Genomic DNA, 20578 nt, shown 5'->3' with positions numbered 1-20578 from the left:
AGTGTACCCTTCCTCACTCTTAAAGTGGCACCCCTGCAGCCTTTGAACTCTTACCTGTGAATCTAAGGATAGATATGGTTTGGACAGCTAAGGCTATTACACCATGTATGAAAAGAATGGATATTTTGCCTAGGACTTTTTCAGACCATAATCCAATTTGTTTTACATGGAAGAAGAAAGGAATGACTTCATTTCGTTGGAGATTGAATGAATACCTCTTGAAAAAATCAGATGTTGTGGAGAAAGCCAAAAAGAAGTTAAAGGATTATTTTGAATTGAATTTAAATCAAGGAATGGACAATAAAATAATCTGGGATGCAAGTAAAGCAGTTATGAGAGGTTTTTTCATACAGCAAAATGCATATTTTAAAAAGCAAAGAGGATTGAAAAAAGAGACACTATTGATGCAGATCTCCAAAAAAGAAAGGGAACTATTATGGTCCAAAGATAAGAAGACAGTTACTCAAGCTATCAAAATGTTACTACAACAACTTTCTATGTTAGTAGCAAATGAACTTGAACGGAATTTGAAGTATGTTAAGCAAAGGACATTTGAGTTCGCAAACAAACCAGGCAAGTTGTTAGCTTGGAAAATTAGATCTGAGGAGGAAAAAAATTACATATCCAAAATACTTACAAAAAATGGGCTCTCTTATGATGGAAGGGAAATAAGAGCTGAATTTTACAAATATTATTCAGAACTATACAAAGGTAAAATAGTTGAAGACCAAAAAATTGAGCAGTTTCTTAGGACCAAAAATATTCCAAAACTCTCTAAGGAACAAATAGAAATTATGAATGCTCCGATAACAATCATGGAAATAAGAGAAGCAATAAATTAAAGTAAGCCCAACAAGGCCCCAGGTCCTGATGGATTGTCAGCTTTGTACTACAAGTCATTTAAAGATCAAATTTTACAGCCTTTTCAATGGACTATGAATGATATTTTACAAAAAGGGATTATGCCGGATTCGTGGAAGTATGCAAATATTGCAGTAATCCCAAAACCAGATCAAGACTTAACGTTAGTCAAAAATTATAGACCAATCTCACTTTTAAATAATGATTACAAACTTTTTGCTGCCATTCTGGCAAGAAGAATGAAGGTTATATAAAGACATTTTATTCATGAAGATCAAGCTGGCTTCTTGCCAAAGAGACAATTGAGAGATAATGTGAGAACAGTCCTGAATGTATTGGAGTATTATGAAAAACATAATGATAAACAGATGGCGATGATTTTTCTGGATGCAGAGAAAGCTTTGGATAATGTTTCGTGGCAATTTATGTGGAGATTTTTAGATGTAATGAGTGTTGGCAATAACTTTATTAGGGCAATTAAGACAATTTATTCGGAGCAATATGCTAAGATTATTGTAAATGGGGAATTATCAGACAACTGTGAAATACAAAAAGGGACTAGACAAGGATGTCCACTTTCCCCATTGCTTTTTATATTGGTTCTAGAAGTGCTTTGTAGAAGTATTAGAGAAGATGATAAACTACCTGGCCCCAAAATTGAGAAACAAGATTACAAGTTGAGAGCCTTTGCGGATGATGTTGTGTTTGTGTTTTTTTAGAAAATCCAATGGATAAGATTGGAAGACTCTTGGATAAAATACAACAATTTGGCCAGTTGGCTGGATTTTATATAAACAAGGCCAAAACTAAGGTTCTGACTAAAAATATGGATCAGAAATCTAAGGACAGATTCTCTGAAATAAGTGAGTTGAAAGTGGAGAAGAAAATAAAATACTTGGGGGTCTGGTTAACAAATAATAATTCTTTGTTGTTTACAAATAATTATGTTAAAATATGGAATACAGTGAAAATTGATTTACAAAGATGGTCTAAATTGAATTTGTCTTTAATGGGAAGAATCTCAGTGGTGAAAATGAATGTCTTGCCTAAAATGTTATTTCTTTTTCAGACTATTCCTATAATTAACACTCTAACTTGTTTTAAGCAATGGCAGAAGGATATAACTAAGTTTGTTTGGCAAGGGAAAAGACCAAGAATTAATTTTAAGCATTTAACAGATGCAAAGGAAAGAGGTGGTCTTACCTTGCCGGACTTAAGGTTGTATTTTGATGCTGTTTGTTTGATGTGGCTAAAAGAATGGATAACATTAAGAAACCCTAGAATACTTGATTTGGAAGGATTTGATAGAAGTTTTGGATGGCATGCGTATCTGTGGTATGAAAAAAGCAAAATACATAAAGATTTTTTGAACCATTATGTAAGAAGGAGTTTAATGAGGGTGTGGCTGAAATATAAAAATTGGTTGGAACCTAAAACTCCGTTATGGATATCTCCGATTGAAGCTTTATCACGTAAAGAAGTAAATATGCAATTGCATTGGGGTACCTATAGGGATTTGTTATATTTTCAGGAAAAGGACTGTAAGTTAAAAAGTTTAACTGAAATACAAAATTTGGTTAGAGATTGGTTTCAGTATCATCAGTTAAATGAAATATATAAGAAGGATTTTAAAGTTGGATTTGAGGATCAGATTTCGAGCTTTGAGAAGGAATTATGTGAAAATGATGAAAAATTAGTTTCTAAAATGTATCAACTTCTACTTCTGGAAGACAAGAGAGGAAGTGGTTAAAACGACCATGATAAAGTGGGCTCAAGATGTGGCTCATAATATAGAAATGGCAGCCTGGGAAAAATTATGGAAAACTGATTCAAAATTTACTGCATGTTATGCTTTAAAAGAAAATTATTATAAAATGATGTATAGATGGTATCTGACACCAAAAAAATTGAAATTAATGTATAAAAATGTTTCAGACAAATGTTGGAAATGTGGACATTCTGAAGGCACTTTTTTTCATATGTGGTGGACTTGTGGGAAGGCTAAAGCCTATTGGCATATGATATATAATGAGTTAAAGAAAATATTTAAAATGACATTTCCTAATAAGCCAGAATCCTTCCTACTGGGAATAACACAAGGTGTAATTTCTACAACTAATTTAACATTTTTTATGTATGCTTCTATGGCGGCCAGAATTATATATGCACAGAAATGGAAGTCTAGTGAACTGCCTTCAAAAGAAGACTGGCTGATAAAAATTTTGGAATATGCGCAGATGGCAAAACTTACAACACTGATAAGAGACCAAAATTTGGAATGCTTTAAAGAAGATTGGAAACCATTCTTGTTGTATCTAAAGAACTATTTTCCTACTATGGACTTTACAGCAGGGTTTGAAATTTAGTTTAAAAAAAACCCTGCAGCTTGGGTAGATTAACAGTGTTTGTAAGGTTTTAAATTTATGTTTTGAATTACTATTATAGCAAGGGTAAACTTTATAGCTGATGATTCACGAAGAGATGTGTGCGGGAAGTCCATCTTTGTGTATTTGTGTATGAATGACAATATTACTATTGTTAAAATCAATAAAAATTGAATTTGCAAAAAAAAAATGAATCTAAGCATTTCAATTGATCTATATGTATTGATCCTAGGGTATATACAGTAGTTAATGGAGAACTGAGCTCTTGCTACACCATTTTGATGGTAGCTGAAAAGAGTCACCTCCATCTTGTATTCCTGAACGTACGTCAGTGGGAAAGAATCTGCTTAGTATGCTTTGGTTCTCATACTGAGGAGCCAGGTAGAAGGACCACTGGACAGCTCACACACACCCACGGCCATCTGCTCGGCCACGCAGCGGCTGGAATTGGAATAACTTTTTTAAAAAACATGGAGCTTTGCAGCGGAGGGTGGGGGGAATTCCTCAAGTCGTGGACTGGCACTCAACTCGTCGTGGACCAGCACCGGTCTGCGGACCGGCCATTGAGAAACTGTGCCCTAGATGGCCACTTTGTTAACTCTGCAGCATTCAATAAAGCTTCTCGGAACTATAAAGTTTTCTCCTCCTTGGTATGTACAAAATTGGCTATCATCTACCAAGTAGATAGTAACCCGTTAGTTAACACTGCCACGGTTCTTAACTTCCCCTCTACATGCATTCCAAATATTAAAGAACACCCCCTACACACACACACACACACACACACACACACACACAATTTGTGGAACAAATGCTGGGCTGAGGAGATGTATGAACTTTCATCTCTGTTGTGGGGTAGACTTGGGTGAATTATTCTCCAAATCGTCTGTAATGTATGGTCGTTTGCTCATGCTGATCGTAGCAGGAATTGCTAGGCAAAGGAAACCTAGGAGAACCTCTTCTGGGCTGGGCTGGAGACACTGATGTTTTCGGGGATGGGGAGAGGGAGGGAGGGAGGGAGGGGTGTTAGTAGGAACTGTATATACCATCAGAGACTACACTGCCACAGCTTCACTTACCTCAATCTGCTCGAGAAAGAAGCTGCTCCATTGACACAACATATTATGCTATAAAATTCTGTCTATGCTGCCAGATATATCAAGTTCAGATGAAGAAACATGTCGTGCAATAATTCGTTTGAGAATGAGATGCAAAATCCAGCTGTCCTGTGAACAGGGGCATGGCAAATTGAAGAGGGCCCTGGCTAAAAAGTGAAGATGGGCCCCTGCCCCTACCCCTACCCCACCCCCCCTCTTCTTCAGAGAGGCATGAGTGGGAAAACAAAGGACAAGCTGTCACAAGGCCAGTGGGTCCCTCTCCTCCTGGGCTTCAGGGACCTTTGTCCCCCACTGTTCAATTGTAGCCACGCCCCTGCTTGAGAATATTTTATTGAAAAAACAGGATAGAAATCATGCTTCTAGACAAAGACCTTCAGTTTCACGAAATATGTCTGTTTTGGATGTCTGCCTTACACTTGAAACATCTCTTCATTTATGAATTAATTGTACACTGCCCAGAGATTTTATGTAGTGTGGTATATACATATGATAAATTAATAAAGAAAGTTCTGGAACCCTGTAGACTTCTATCAAAAGGAACAGTCATCTGCTCTCGCTAAATGAGTGTCAATGGTTCTTGGTATGCTAGCCATATCTGTAATCATGGGGGAAGTTAACATCTCAAGAGCCTAGAACTCTTAATGCGTAAGCAGAACCCTTTGCTACTGTGTTGGGTTTTTTTAGAGGTGACCCTCGTTATTCGCGGGGTTCCGTTCTCACCTATAGACGTGACTACAGAAATGGCAAATAACGGAACCTTACCCCTATGGGAATCTAGAAGCAGCCACCGACCTGCTCTACGCTGCCTCCCGGTGGGCACATGATAGCATTGCCACACTCTGGAAAGAGCAGAGGACAGAGCCCTTGGGGGGAGGGGGAGGGGGGAGAAAGCAAACCGATGTGTGTCCCTGCAGGTGTGAATGGGTGTCAAGATGGCACCGAAGGAAGGAGTCCTTGTGTCTTGCAGAATCAGGAGCAGACCCCAGCCACAAAGGTGGCTCTTTGGATGAATGGCAGTGGATGGAGGTGGAGGTGTCTGCTCTGAGGGGCCTGCGGTGGTGGTGGTGTCACTTGAAACAGGGTGGGCAAGAGAGCCCTCTGATTTCTCAGACAAACAGATAGAAGAACGTGAAGGGTGAGGTTTGAAAGAACCATTACTACTACTACGACGACGACGATGACGACGACGACGACCACTTATATTCCGCATTTTGACACAAGTTTCCAAAACAGTTTATGAAATAATAATAAGAAAGAAAGAGTAATAATAAATAAAGATGGATTCCCTGTCCCCAAAGGGCGCACAATCTAAAAAGAAACATAAAATAGACACCAGCAACTATCGCTGGAGGGTTACTGTGCAGGGGGTAGAAAGAGCCAAGTGCTCCCCTCCCCGGCTCCATGAAGAGAATCCCCACTTTGCCCTCCACTTGGGGCCCTCTTTCCCAGTTGGCAGGAGATGCCCCAAGTCCTGAAGCAACCTCTAGGGGCAAGAGGACCAATGGCCATTGCTGAGGCTCGTGACACATCCTCTAGAGAGGCAAGAGGACAAGAGGACCAATTGCCATTGTTGAGGCTTGTGACACATCCTCTTTCATGACACCTCCGGGGCTCAGCTGCTCTTTGTGGGTGAGTTAGGCGAGGAGGGAGGAGGCGAGGTGGAGAGGAGTTGGGGAGATAGAGAGGAAAGAGAGTACTAGAGTCCGTTTTTGTTTTTCAAATTTATTTATTTATTTATCCATCTATTTATCCATCTATTTATTCATCCATTCATTTATTTATCAACTTATTTATTTATTCAGTGTTACAGTTAGTGTTAGTGTTTGTTATATTGTTGTTTGTTTGTTTGTTTGTTTGTTGTGGTTTTGGGAGGGGTCTGGGGGGAGGGAGGGACAGTCAGCTTTTAGTAACAGGAGGGATAGTTAGTCAGGGGGGAAGAGTTAGACAGGGAGGGAAATGGGGGAGAAGATGAGGAAAGACCTCTTCGCAATGTAAGTTGGATTTCATCACAGCTTTGCCTGTCTCCCTCTGTTCCTGGGCCAGGTCTGACTAGAGTCCCCTGCCCACCCAATTAGGAAGGGCAACAGCTGTGAAGACGCCTATTGTGATGTGCTCCACAGATGTCCCAATTCTAGGGGAGAATTTGATTCCACCCCTCATTTAGCTGGATGAGAACAGAGCTCAGAGAGGAGGTCTGGAGATGAGTGTTTTTTAAAGTCTAAAACAGCAAGGGTTTGTTTCAAAGAAGTTACAAACTTAGATAGAAAGCCTGCACCCTGTACTAACTAGCTCATGGGGAGGGAGGCAGGGAGGGAAGGAGGGAAGGAAGGAAGGAGTGTACCAGGAGTGTCAGCCCATCAGATGAAACTCAGAGATGGACAGAGCGAGCGAACAAGAGGACAGTCCTAAACTCTCTGCCTCTGTTCCTAATCTATGAGTGCTGAGAATCGATGCTTATGGAGTCACATTTCCAACATGGGTCCCATCAATCTATGGGTCCGATCATCTCTCATCAAGTGTGAAGATGGTCAGATAAAATTCAATGTGGGGAGAGCTGGTCTACCAGTTGGTTTTCTGGGAAGACTATTCTATTATTATTATTATTATTATTATTATTATTATTATTATTATTATTATTAATAATTCAATTTCTATACCGCCCTTCCAAAAATGGCTCAGGGCGGTTTACAAAGAGAAATAACAAACAAATAAGATGGCTCCCTGTCCCCAAAGGGCTCACATTCTTTAAAAAAACATAAGACACACACCAGCAACAGTCACTGGAAGTACTGTGCTGAGGGTGGATAGGGCCAATTACTCTCCCCCTGCTAAATAAAGAGAATCACCACGGTAAAAGGTGCCTCTTTGCCCAGTTAGTCTAACCATTAACCCAATTGGTAGACCAGCTCTCCCCAGAAAAATGGTCCTTGACATAACACTGTTTTTCTGGGAAGACCTGCTCTACCAGTTGGGTTTAATGGGTAGACCAGCTCTCTGTGGTAAAACATAATCGATTTGACAATGGAGTGCCAACTTCTAGTATGCAGTCCACACCCAGCAGCAGTGTCATCTCCACTTCCTAGTCCAGCAGCAGGGTGTCCCTAGCAGCGCCAATGCAGCCGGCACACCAGTGTTAGTTGCACGTGAAAAGTGACTCCTGGCTAGGGCACTGGCCTTCACTTCATCTTGTGGCAGCATACGCCCAAAACCCATCCCAAACATGATGCACGATGGTGCACCTCTGTCATGCCTCCCATTCTTGTCTTCTTTCTAAATAAAAGGTCCCAGTTGCCTCCACCTTTTCCCTTCCAGGAGGGAGCTGCACCCCTGAGCTCTTTCATGGTCCTTTTCTATACCTTTCAAAGCTCTAACATAAGCTTGATGTGTTGGGTTGAGCAGAACTGCACACAATGTCTCTGCACCAATGCGTTTTGGCAGCTGTCTCTACTTAATTCCTCAGCTGGAAAGAAGACAATGCAATAGCTGGAAACATATTAGACTACTTGTCTTGCTGCCCCGGCTGTTCTGCAATCCTTCCCTGTCCCATTGGCCCCCTCTCCTCCAAATGTCTGCTTAAAGGTCTCTTGCTCACCTTCTCTCCGCTCTCTTCTAGGTTGCGAAGGGTCTGCAGCTGCTGCAGGGAGCTGTTTCAAATCAATCTATTTATTTATTTCAGTCATAGACCAGTTCAATAAGATAAAAACAGATAAAAAATAAGATTAAAAAAGCAATAAAAGTTCATTACACCGTCCGCATTTGACATATTATATAGCAAAATTTAGCCACCGTATAGACAACATCAGAATTTGGTTTGGTAAGAAAGTAATTTAAATAAAATTCATCTTGATGACCAGGGAAATTATTCAAAAGCGGGGCTATTTATTTACATCTTACTGCTCTATAATATTCGCAATACAACAGGACATGAGCGGTTGTTTCAATATGGCCAGATCCACATGGACACACTCTAGGTACACAACGTGCCTTCGAACCTTCCGAATAGGACCGCTGTAGGTAGATTTCAGCTGATATTATGGTAAAGTTATCTGAAAGATGGGTGTCAGATGTTTGGACGGGGGCGCAATTTCAGTGCTTGCCCTAGGCGCTATTTTCCCTAGATACGCCACTGCTGCTCTCACCCACTGCAACAGAGTCATATTCAAAGTGTGAGCAACGTCCTTTTTGCTGCCCACTGAGGCTCCTGGATATCTCTGCCTCACAGTGTTGGATAGTCATTCTGGACAAGCGTCTCTCCTGCAGCACTGTTTTCTTTTCTGGAAACAGTACCTCAGCAGCTCTCATTCAATACAGTTTTGCATATTCAGCATCTCTAAATGGCCAACCTAGATGTGCTGTCAACTGGGCAATCTTGAAGCTTCTTCTTGCCACGCTTCATTCATAGCAATAGCTCTTGGGAATGTGTTCTGTTGAGCTCAACATTTCCTTTTCAGTTGCTGCACTCTGGCACATCTCTCAGTGGCACCTAAAGAGCCAAAGGTTTTCTGAGGTCTGCTGTCAGAATGCCTCTGGCTATTGAATCCTTTGGGTACTGCAACCTGTTCTTGACACACCAGGCATAGGTATTTGCCACTGTATTCCAAGAACAGGTATTCTTCTGGCCACTTGTGTTGAAATGGCCTGTGGTCCTGCTCTATCTTCCTCCTCTTTGGTTTTGGAACTGCTGCCATTGCAGAGGCAATTTCAGCCCTTGTATTGCACCTATCAACCAAACACTACAATTAAAACAGGGACAGGGATCCAGACACAGCTCTCTCACTTCCCTGCTGCGATTCATCATCATCTCTAGCTCCAAACTAGAGCTTAAGTCACGGAGAACAACAACAACAACTCTTAACTCACTGGCCAGCACTGACTTGTCCCTGACAAGACTGAAAAGTCCGTGACTTTTCCCTCAGCCTAACCCGCCTCACAGGCTTGTTGTGAGGATAAATAAGGTAAGCATATACACTGCCCCTTGGAGGAAGAGCGGGATCTAAATTTAGACATCTAAGAAAAGACATGTCAAATCACATGTCATGAACACTGATGCTGAGTTTCATCCTCTCTAATAAAACGCTTGGTGTCCGTCCGTGGACGGGCACCAAGCGTGTGTTCGTGCCTCCCTGCCCTGTTCTGCGCCTGCGCGAAGCGCAGGCGCAGAACAGGGCAAGGGAGACACGCTTGCTGGTACCAGGGAAAAAGCAGGAAAACACCAACGAGGAAAACGAGCCAGAAACACGAGCACCGGGAAAACGAACACCAACGAGGCCACCGGGAAAACGAGGACCAACCAGCAGGACCTGAACGAGACAAACCCCGAAGCAAACTCCGGGGGCCGAGTGGAGGCTGTTCCGAAAAAGCCTGACAGGGAGAATGCTGCCCCCGCCGCCGCCGCCAAACTCCCAGCCTCCCTCCCAACTTCCAAAACCACCTTACCCTGTCCCATGTAAGCTGGATGATGAAATACCGGCATTGAAGAGGAAGTGAGGAGCATGCAGGCAGAGCTCCTCTCTCTGCACAGACTCTGCCCGAACTGCCGCTTTGGGCGGAAAGGACGCAAGAGGCGTCCTTTCCGTCCAAAGCGCCAGTTCAGAAAGAGGCATTGCAGAGAGAGAAGCACTGCTTGCAATCTTCTCTCTCCCTCTTCTATGCCAGTTTTCCTTCAGCCAGCTGAAAAGGGCCAGGGTGAGGTGGTCACTGAAGCTGGGAGGAAGGGTGGGAGTTTCGCTGCAACGGCGGGGGCAGCTTTAACCCTTTCAGGCTTTAACGGAACAGCCTCCGCTCGGCCCCCGGAGTATGGTCCCTGTCTCCCCGGTGCCGTCTCTGTCGCTCCTGCTCTCTTTCCCCCACCGCCTCGCCCCCCCCGATCAGAACCACAACAACATAAAAGTAACACTAAGCACTACAACAGCCACAAAAAGTAACACAAAGCACAACACACTACATTAATTTAAAAAATAAAAAACTGAGGCAGTGGCCACAAGCGAGACCAGCACACTCCCCCCCCCAACAGCACAGCATAAAAACCCCCACCCACACACACACATACACACACACAATGCATGAAAAGAGGGAGAATAGTCTAGCACCCGTTATTCTAACGGGCTTAAAAACACTAGTTCTTAATAATATGAATGTTTCATTGCTCTCCTTTTCACAAATGTCCGGTCTGTGTAAGAATCCATCTGGCCATTTGTCTTTCAAACTACAAATTTCCACCATGGTTCGATTTCCCCGGTACACCACTGCAATGAGGATTGTATTCCGACATCAAAATAGAAGAACCGCCCTGCTGGGTCAGGCCCAAGGAGGCCCATCTAGTCCAGCATCCTGTTTCACACAGTAGCCCACCAGATGCCCCTGAGAAGTCCACAGGCCAGAGCGGAATATCTGTTCTGTGGATACAATGGCCAGTTGTATTCAGGCAAGGGCTACTTGTGCAACAGAATTTCATATAACCTGCATTGCCAGGCTTCATTATTGTTTGGGATGTGGACTCTTTTCTTGTGGTGTTTTTGAGAAGAGGTTCAGGTGTGTGCATGTGAATATGAGAGAGAGTGAGAAAGTGGGGGGAGGGAGGGGGGACCTTAGTGACCTGTAGAGGTGTGTCTCTCCATCATGCCTTAATACATCGATAGTGTACCCTTTAGGCACCACAATCCTTTGTTTTTCATACAAGATGAATTACTAAAGATTTCGGCTACAATCCTACAAAGCTATGTGTGGGAAATTAGTTGTTTCTGCAGCTCAACACAGCTTTGAATTTCCTCCCACCTCCCCACAACAACAACTCCCCACCCTCCGCAAAGCCTCTTTTGAGCAGCAGCAAACAGAAGAGTCCACTTATTTTGCTTGGGCTAACTCTCTGCCTCCCCACATCCAGCAATCATCTTGCTTGCCTGAACACAATAGAAAAAACCAGTCCACTGGTGTTGCTGCTTGTCTCCCACCCCACAACTCTTCCCAACTCCCCACAATACGAATATGACACATATTTATATACTGCTTTTCAACCAAAGTTCCCAAAGCGGTTTACATAGATAGAAAAATAAATAAGATGGCCCACAATAAAACACCACCCCCTCTTTGGAACAGCAGCAAACAGAAGCATCCACTTAAGTTGCTTTAGCTGCTCCCCTTTTCCAACTCCATTGCCTTCCCACTTCCTCACATCCAGTGAACCTCCCTCACACACACCCCACCGCAATTGCCTGAGAGCAGCAGCAGAAAACATAAAGAGCCAAGTCCGCTGTCCAGACGATCACTGAAAATCGGTATGGGCTCCTCTAGCCCGGTTTTCAGTGATCGTCAGAATGGCTTCAAAGGAGTGCACATGTAGTCATATTTATCACTGAGTTAGTACTAAACCATGACATTCCTCTTGGGAAGCCCTGCTAACTTGGCAAAGAGGCACCTTTCAACGTGGTGATTCTCTTTATTTAGCAGGGGGAGAGTAACTGGCCCTATGCACCCCCAGCACAGTACCTAAAGTGACTGTTGCTGGTGTCTATCTTATGTTTCTTTCTAGATTGTGAGCCCTCTGAGGACAGGGATCCATCTTATTTATTTATTATTTCTCTGTGTAAACCACCCTGAGCTGTTTTTGGAAGGGCGGTATAGAAATCGAATAAAGAAATAAAGAAATAAAGAATAATAATAATAATAATAAGCTGTGGCTCAAAAACTGACAGATATGTAAGCTGCTGTGACCACATACATCCCTCAAACATACCCATGAAGTGCCGTTTGAGAATGGAAGCCTTCACCTGGGCCGGGGCTGCCCCTCGCTGAAGGTCTTGGAGCAGAGACTGGATCGTCAGCTGTGCTGGGGATTCTCTGGCTTTGGATTCCCAGCGTCATGCAGGAGATTGGCCTAGGTGTCCCAGGCCCACAAGGCCCCCTCCAACTCCCCCATTCCCCACTCACTCCAGACAGAATCTCTGCTTCTCCTTTGGTTCTGAAGAGCTGAAGGCAGGTCGCCTTGTCTTCTGTGTGCATGATTGGTCTCTTTGTATTATGATACCTCTTCCTTTAGTTAGGATGCTTTTTGAATTTGTGGTTCCAGGTCAACGTCAGTGCTGAACTGCTGTTTTTTCAAAATGTACCTTCTCATTTATTCCTTCTACAGAGGGATTTAGTTGTTTCTCCCAGGGAACCAGTCTAGGCACAGAGCAGAAATCCTGTTTTTCCTCTCTTACTTCAGTTTGCCAGAAACAGATCCATATTTTTTAAAACCAATTATCTTGCTGTCTTCCAAGAATGAGAGTAGAGCTGGTCTTGTGATAACAAGCATGACTGGTCCCCAGAGCTAACCAGGGTCCGCCCTGGTTACATATGAAGAGGAGACTAGCTGTGTGAGCACTGTAAGATATTCCCCTTAGTGGATGGAGCTGCTCTGGGAAGAGCAGAAGGTTCCAAGTTCCTTCCCTGGTATCTCCAAGATAGGGCTGAGAGAGATTCCTGCCTGCAACCTTGGAGAAGCCACTGCCAGGCTGTGTAGACAATACTGAGCTTGATGGACCTATGCTCTGACTAGATGGCAGCTTCCTATGTTCCTATAAATCATTGTCAGTGAGGTAATCTCTTTCATTGAACCAACTTCTGTTGGTGAGAGCATACCCAAGCTTTTCAGCTTCCCAGAATTTTTCATGTGGACATGGTTTGCTCCGTGCTTTCCTTTGAGCTTAACATTGAGGCTTGACTTGACGGTCCCTTTGATTTCAATGAGACTGAAGGGCAATTAACCTTCTTTGGAATGGAGCAGTAGTACATTGTTAAGAGTGAAACCCTGTCAAGTGCCCATTGCTTTATGCTGACTGGTCAGCATTTCAGACTCCTGTAGGGATGATGATACATACTGCCCACATCCACACGTAACACGAAACCAGAGGTTGTCGAACATGTGGTTACTTTTTCTGACTATGAATCGCATCATAGATGTACACCCAACCTTGTTGCCAGGGATGCCACGCTGCTGGACTGGGAAGAGGAGGGGGCGAGGACCTACCCATACTGGTGCTGGGTGTGGAACATGCGCTAGAAGTAGGTGCGCCAGCACCCTCCCCCTGGTTATTGAGCCTCCTCTGCTTTGCTTCACTAACCCACTCAACCAGGGGTGATGGCATTGCCCTTCATAGTTGGGTCAACACAGGCAGGCCAAAGTATGGCCTCCTGAGTCACTCAGTTTGTTGCATAGCTTCTCCACCCACCCAGTCCTCAGCCAAACTGCCAGGGCTTTGCCGTCCCTAATGGTCAGGGAGGTCTGGAGTTCTCTCATCAGCTTCTCAAGGAGAAGTGTGGTGGGCAGAGCCTGGCTAAGAGGCACTGCCTCAGTACACTCTTTGTGGCAAACAGGGAGGGCTCGAGTGCCAAGACTGGCCCAGACATGAGCTACCACTCCAAGTTGGAAAGGACACACACACACCAACCACGATTCTTTGCCAGGTTGTGGATGGCCACCTCTTGCTTTACCATGTGCTGGAGCAAGAGAAGGGTGGAGATCCACCAGTTCTGAACATCCCCAGGGATGAGGTGTCAAGGGAGGTCAAGCTCACGCTGCTGCTCACAGAGCATGCGTCTGCCCTTCTCACTCCAGTGGAAATAGGTTGCAATCTTGCAGCACTTCTCCACAAGCGCAGCCGTGGAAGCAGAAGGACCACTAGGCTTGCTTCCCTGTTCCCTGGACTCCTTGGCCTCCTTGAAGCCCAGGGCATCTGATACCACCAAGTGCGGAGTGTGGGCCATACAGTGTATGGACACACAATGCAGCTGGGAGACTGCCTTGGAGCCACTGTGAGTGACAATGAAGACCTGCCCAAGCTTTGGCTTCCCGGTTAGCCATTCCTCAGTGTGTTGACTGATGATGGCCACTACCTTATCAGCCCTGTGTGTCATACCCATTGCCTGCACATGCAGCACGGCCCACCTGGGCCATACTGTATGCGAGGGGCTGGCCACAACAGCAGCACCAGATGTCCCCAGTGAGCAGTGAGGAACAGGAAAGCAGTCTGCATTCCACTGCGGCTAGGCCAGGTCAGTTGTAAAATGCACACTGGGGCTGGGCCCTCTTGCCTCCAGTAGCCCCGACATGAGCTCCCTGCATGCTCGGTACAGGGACAGGACTGAAGATGGTTCTTGAGGGGATCTGATCATCTGGGGCGAGTAGCTAGCGTGAGCTGGCATTCTCCACAATCCTCAATGGTCTGGGTGATGAGACCTGGGTCTGGATGACCAGGAAGCTTTACCGATCATGACTGTGCCCACTGCTTGGCAGGCAATGTCCCCTGCTTCTCAGCAACTGGGGCACAGCCCTTGGCAGAGCTCATCAAAGGCACACAAATAGGTTGCTAGCACTGTCAGTAGCAGAAAGGACACCAGGGTGATGCCACAAGATGTGTCGCCCTGTCGAGGACGTCCCCAGATGCTTGACCACCTCCCCACTGCTGACTTGTGCCTTGTAGTGGACACAAGAAGCACGGTTTGGGGCACTTGGAGAGATGTCAAAGTGCTTCCACACAATGCTGGCAGCAGTCATCTTGAAGCCCTCCATGATGGTGGTTTTACTGGGTCTGCCGGCTGCCCAGAAAACTTCTTGGAGAATGTTCTATGGTTGCAAAACTTGATCTAAATCTTCTTTATCATCACAACCCAATGAAAATAGTTGAAGGCCTCTCTGCTTGTCTTTAGAATATCAGATTTGATCCTGGAAATGGGAAAGGAATGGTGAGATGCTAATGATCTATTAGGACTTACCCTCTTTATCTTCTTGAACCATGCATCTTGAAGATGTTGATTAGAAATTATTTTATCAGTAAAAATAAGATAGGGGGCTGTGGGGATTGGGGGCCACGCAGCCCCTGCGAGTTCCAGGATGACCCACACAAGCGCATGGGGCATCCTGGAGAGACCCCCGGGGCCGGGAGGTTTCTTTCAGCCTCCTGGTGGGGGTCTCCTCGTGTGTTGCTGTGGCACAGAACCGTGCCATGGCAACACACAATCAAATAGATGGGCTTAGCAGAGCACTTGCTCCACTAACCTCGTCTGAGGGGAGGGCTCCGTAAGCGGGTTACCCGCTTTGAGGACACTGGGCTCGCCTGGTGGTTCTCACGCTCGCCAAAAGTTGGGCTAGGCTCCCTTAACCCACTTTTTGTCAATTGTAAGAATCGCCTCATTGTCTTAGAAGTAGAGGGTTCATCACTGGAGGTTGTGTGTTAGGTTCCTACACACCAAGAAAGACTAATAATGGAGGGGGAGCATAAATAAGAGAAATAAAGTATTCTACCTTGCTCTCCAGGTCTCCAGCAATGCCCACCCAAACCCCCAATTTCCACACACAAAATTGCTGGAGTTTAAAAACAAAAACAGAGCCACAAAATGGCTCTGCCCTGTAAAATAGTGGCTGGAAATGCCATCGGAAGTAATTTCTGGGTCATTTCTGGCCCCGCAAAACGACGAATTGGTGAATTTTAGTCTATTTTTGTCCTGTGGTTAAAGAAACCTTGTCTCTAAGACCCGTTCACAGATATGTGGAACCGGGGTTGTTGAAACTGCGGATAATGAGGACCATCTGCAAACTCTTTTGTTTCAGCCCTATATGAAACTGTGCTGAGTTCTTAGGTCTTATCATTGTGAGGTATCATGCAGCTGCAGTTCACAAAATGAGTGTAAAAGATTTTGAAGCTATTTGGGGGATACTGAAACTAGTAGTTGACTTTCTTTTGCTATTCATGCCCCAAGTACTTCCTCAGTACTTCCTCAGCAGGGACAAAAGCTACTTTGTGTTGGTGTTTTGGGTGAAAATCAGGGATCGGGTGGTTGAGCACCTTCCTTTAGGTTTAGGAGATCACCAGCTTTATTCCTCACCTACAATCAACCCCACAGAGGTCTGCAGACCTTATCTGAACCACTTTCTAGCTGGATTGTTCAGACTATTAAGTTAGGTTTGGGGATTTGTTCTGAGCCACTGCTTACAATGCAGAATTCTGCTAACCAGCAGAATTTACATTTCTAAATGGGAAGCTTGCATCATGGATGAAGATAGTGTTGTAAGTTAAAGGACTTTGCGCTGTCTCATGTCTCAGAAAGTGGAGGACAGACTAGTGAGTCAGAGGGCTAGAGGGTCAAGACATTGGTCATCCCTTCTCCACTGCTCTGACACTATCCCTTTGAAATGTAGATTGGTACTCTTAGGGATTAACTTCCTTCCTCTCTCTCTTCCCTACCTGCCCTTTTACCTTGCAACATGGCAAGCCTCTCTCCCTGCACCATGTGTGCAGAGAAGATGCAGAATCCATCTGCATCCAGCTAGATAGATAGATTAGAGATCCTAACTCCTCACTTTCCTATCTAGAATGGAGTTCCTTAATAAATGCCTTATATATTGATTTGAAACTATGAATTGGCTCCAATTTACTTTACTCTCAGCATACACGCATGCCTAAGCAAATTCCGCTGTGTTGTGCCTCTGTGCGCTCTGCTATAATGAGAAAGGGAATCTCTCACCACAGAGAATTTCCAACAGGTTATGGGAGCCCAGTATTTTGAGCTGCATGAACTGCAACTAGAGAGTTAGGTTTGTTCCAGGAGATCCAGTGACATCTAGTGTGGACACTCTGAATTGCTAATCTGCTGCAACTGCCTTTTTTGGAGCCAGTGAGGATGGCTACATACCTAGAGGGAAAACTCAGGCTGACTATCCTGAATGCTGACAACTATTTGGAATGGAAAACCAGATTGAGGCTTGCACTGAAAGCAGAAGGACTTGAGAAAGTTACTGAGGAAGACGCCCCACCCCCGCAGATGGAACTACAGCTGCTGAGAAGACTGCCAAAGAAAAATGGCTACTCAAGGATTCTAAAGCTGGAGCTTTGATCGCAGCTTCTGTGAATAAAAATTACCTTTACACCATATGTGATCTTGGAACCTCAAGGGAAATTCTAAGCAAGCTAGATTCCTTGCATATGAAGAAGGGCTGGGCATACACCTTTAACTTGAGAAAGAAAATGCAGGATCTCCAGTATAAAGATGGGGGCTCTTTTGCCACATTTGTGAGATTGCTGGAAGATTTCTTTTTTCAATTTAAAGCGGCAGGGGAGGAATTTACAGAGAGTCAGAAGCTGGAGGGTCTGTTCCTAAGCATGCCCCCCACCCCCAGCTATAGCAATATAATTGGCCAACTGGAAACCCACACCAATCTAAGCTTTGAGAAAGCAGTGCAAACATTATTTTCTGAGGCAAATAGAAGGAAGGTTTTGAATTCTCGCTATGAAAGTGAATTGGCAAATAACTTTGCTCTTAAAGCAACAGTTGGTCATTCCAGAAGAAACCCAAGGTTGGGAGGGATGGGGAATGCTGAAAGAGGAAATTGCATGGGGCCCCCACATTTACATACAAAGAGGTCTGGCTTCATTGCCAAGGAAACTCAGTCCAGAGAGAGAGGTCACATGACCACCCTCAGGGAGACTGCTCCTGAAATGAGGCCAACTGGGACTAATGTCTTTAGATGTTTTCTGTGTAACCAATTTGCCCACAAGGTGGCGACCTGTCCCAAGAATCAGACAAAGAAAAGTAACTTTACAGAAAGGTATTCGAACAAGAGTTTTAATGTTTGCCTGATTCAAAATGATGAAAAGTTCATTTTTTTACATAGTGTTTCTTCAGTTCATATATCAAATAATTTGGATTTCTATACTGAACTGTTTGATATTCCTGAAGAGACTGTTCATTTGGGCAATAATACTACAATTAAAGCCAAGAAGAAAGGTGAAGGAATTTTGTATTGTAAGTTACTGGATGGATCTGTTAAACCATTTTTTCTTAAAGATGTTTTGTATATCCCTGACTTCTCAAGCTCCTTGATTTCAATATCCAAGCTAGAGAAACAAGGCTGTGAACTGTATATTAAAAATGGACAATGTGTTGTTATCCAGAATGGAGAAGTTTGCCTTGTAGGCTCTAATTGCAAAGGCCTATACAGTGTGCAGGAGCAACCTGTATCAAAGACAGACAGAGAAAGACCAGCCCGGTCTAAACCTGAGGCATACCAGCCTAATGAAGTGAACCTTCCTAAGTCATGCCTGCATGAAAATTGCTTGCAACTGTGGCATAGATGCCGAGGACACAGGAGCTATGAGTCAATCCACAACATGAAGGAAAAGGGATTAGCTAATGGCATTGATTTTGTACCATGTGACATTATAACTAACTGTGTTTGTTGTCTTAAGTCCAAAGCAGTTAACAAGCCATTTCCTAAGCAGAGTGAAAGGAAGACCAGAAGACCCCTAGAGCTGATCCACAGCGATATATCTGGACCACTACCAGCAACCATAGGTAATCAAAAATATTTTTTAACAATCACAGATGATTTCTCACGATATACAGTTGTGTTTCTACTAAAGGAGAAATCACAGATGCTCGAGAAACTCCAGGACTACGTGGCCATGGCAAGCAACAAATTTGGCTGGAAGCCAAAGATCCTGCACACAGACAATGGAGGAGAATATATGTCCAGCGCCACACAGCAGTTCCTGAGAGAACATGGAATCGTGCATCAAACCACAGTAGCTTACAGCCCATCCCAAAATGGAATCTCAGAAAGAAAGAACAGAAGTCTACTGGACATGGTAAGATGCATGCGTGCTGACGCACACCTCCCAGAGAAACTCTGGGGAGAAAGCATCATGACTGCTGCATAAATACAAAACAGAATGCACACAAAGCCTATAGGAACAACACCATATGAACTTTGGCATGGTCATAAGCTGTCAATGACACATCTGCGTGTCTTTGGAAGCATGGCTTACTCATACTGTACATCCGAAAGGAAAAAAGGACTAAGTTAGGGCTAGGGCCACAAAAGGGATTTTTGTAGGCTACTCAGCACAATCCAAAGGCTACAGAATTCTGGATCCTGACACCAACAAGATAACCATAAGCAGAGTGGTGTATTTTGATAAGAATGAAAGTGCTACACCTTCAGAAGGGGCCTACACCGAAGCAAGCAACCAGACCAAACACCCTGATGACTGGATTATGCTTCCTGATCTCAGAGGAATTGAGGAGGAGGAGGAGACAGCAGATCCAGATCCAACCACACTCGACACAGAGACCCCCAGCGATCCACCAGATGCACCTGAGATAATGGAAGGGACCACAGAGGGTGAAGTGAGGTGATCAACGCGCTCAAACAGAGGTGTTCCAGCTCCGAGGCTGTCCTACCTCGCAAGAACAGCGGAACAACCAGAACCTTCATCATGGGAGGAAATATCCCAGCTACCACAACCAGAAGCCCAGAAGTGGAAACAAACTGCAACTGAAGAGCTTGAGGCTCTACAGAAAAACAAAACCCAGACTCTTACTAAGTTACCTCAAGGAAGGAAAGTTATAGACTGCAAATGGGTTTTCAAACTCAAACATGATGCTGATGGTGAGATTCAGCGCTACAAAGCCAGATTAGTAGCAAAAGGATATTCACAGAAATATGGAGAAGATTATGATGAAACCTTTGCACCAGTGGTTAAACATACCACAGTAAGGACTCTGTTAAGTATTGCTGCTAGCAAAGGAATGCATGTTGAACACCTAGACGTGAAAACTGCATTCTTGCATGGCGGACTAGAAGAGGACATTTACATGCAACAACCACCAGGTTTCTTAGAGAAAGGCAAAGAGGACTATGTATGCCAACTGCGAAAGAGCATTTATGATTTAAAACAGGCTGCCAGAGCATGGAACATAAAACTAAATGATATGCTACTTCAAGCAAACTTCAAAAGAAGTGAAGCTGATCCCTGCCTGTACACGAGATGCAGAGATGGGAAATGGACTTACATTTTGGCGTATGTTGATGATTTGATTTTTGCCTATGAAAATCCAGATGACAGCAAGGAAATAATGGATCGTCTGAACAAAGAAGTGGAAGTCAAGCAACTTGGCAACATTGCACACTACTTGGGCATTCAAGTACAAAGAGAGAAAGATGGAAGTTTCCTCATCAACCAAGAACAGAAAATTAAAGACTTGATAAACCTGCTCAGACTGGAAAATGCGAATCCTACACCAACTCCAATGGAAGTGAACTACATAAAGCAAGAAGATCAAACTGAGCCACTATCTGACAACCATAGATATCGTGAAGCATTGGGTAAGCTTTTATACATTAGTACACTCACTAGGCCAGATATTAGTACAGCAGTTGGCTTACTTTGCAGAAAGACT

At 44.2% G+C, this 20578-nt stretch overlaps 1 protein-coding gene across 1 annotated transcript in view; it reads right to left on the bottom strand.

The window, feature by feature from the left end:
• Nucleotides 1-9882, bottom strand: part of LOC128342857 (rap1 GTPase-activating protein 1-like) — a 125974-nt gene extending 116092 nt beyond the window's left edge. The window contains exon 1 of the transcript XR_008315203.1: nt 9800-9882. The gene's annotated coding sequence lies outside the window, so the exon portion shown is untranslated. The remainder of the gene's footprint in view (nt 1-9799) is intronic.
• Nucleotides 9883-20578: the final 10696 nt, after the last annotated feature.

This window comes from Hemicordylus capensis, chromosome 2 (genome assembly GCF_027244095.1).
Source record: "Hemicordylus capensis ecotype Gifberg chromosome 2, rHemCap1.1.pri, whole genome shotgun sequence".
In the NCBI taxonomy this organism is placed as follows: Eukaryota; Metazoa; Chordata; class Lepidosauria; order Squamata; family Cordylidae; genus Hemicordylus; species Hemicordylus capensis.
This window is presented reverse-complemented; position numbering and strand designations above follow the sequence as displayed.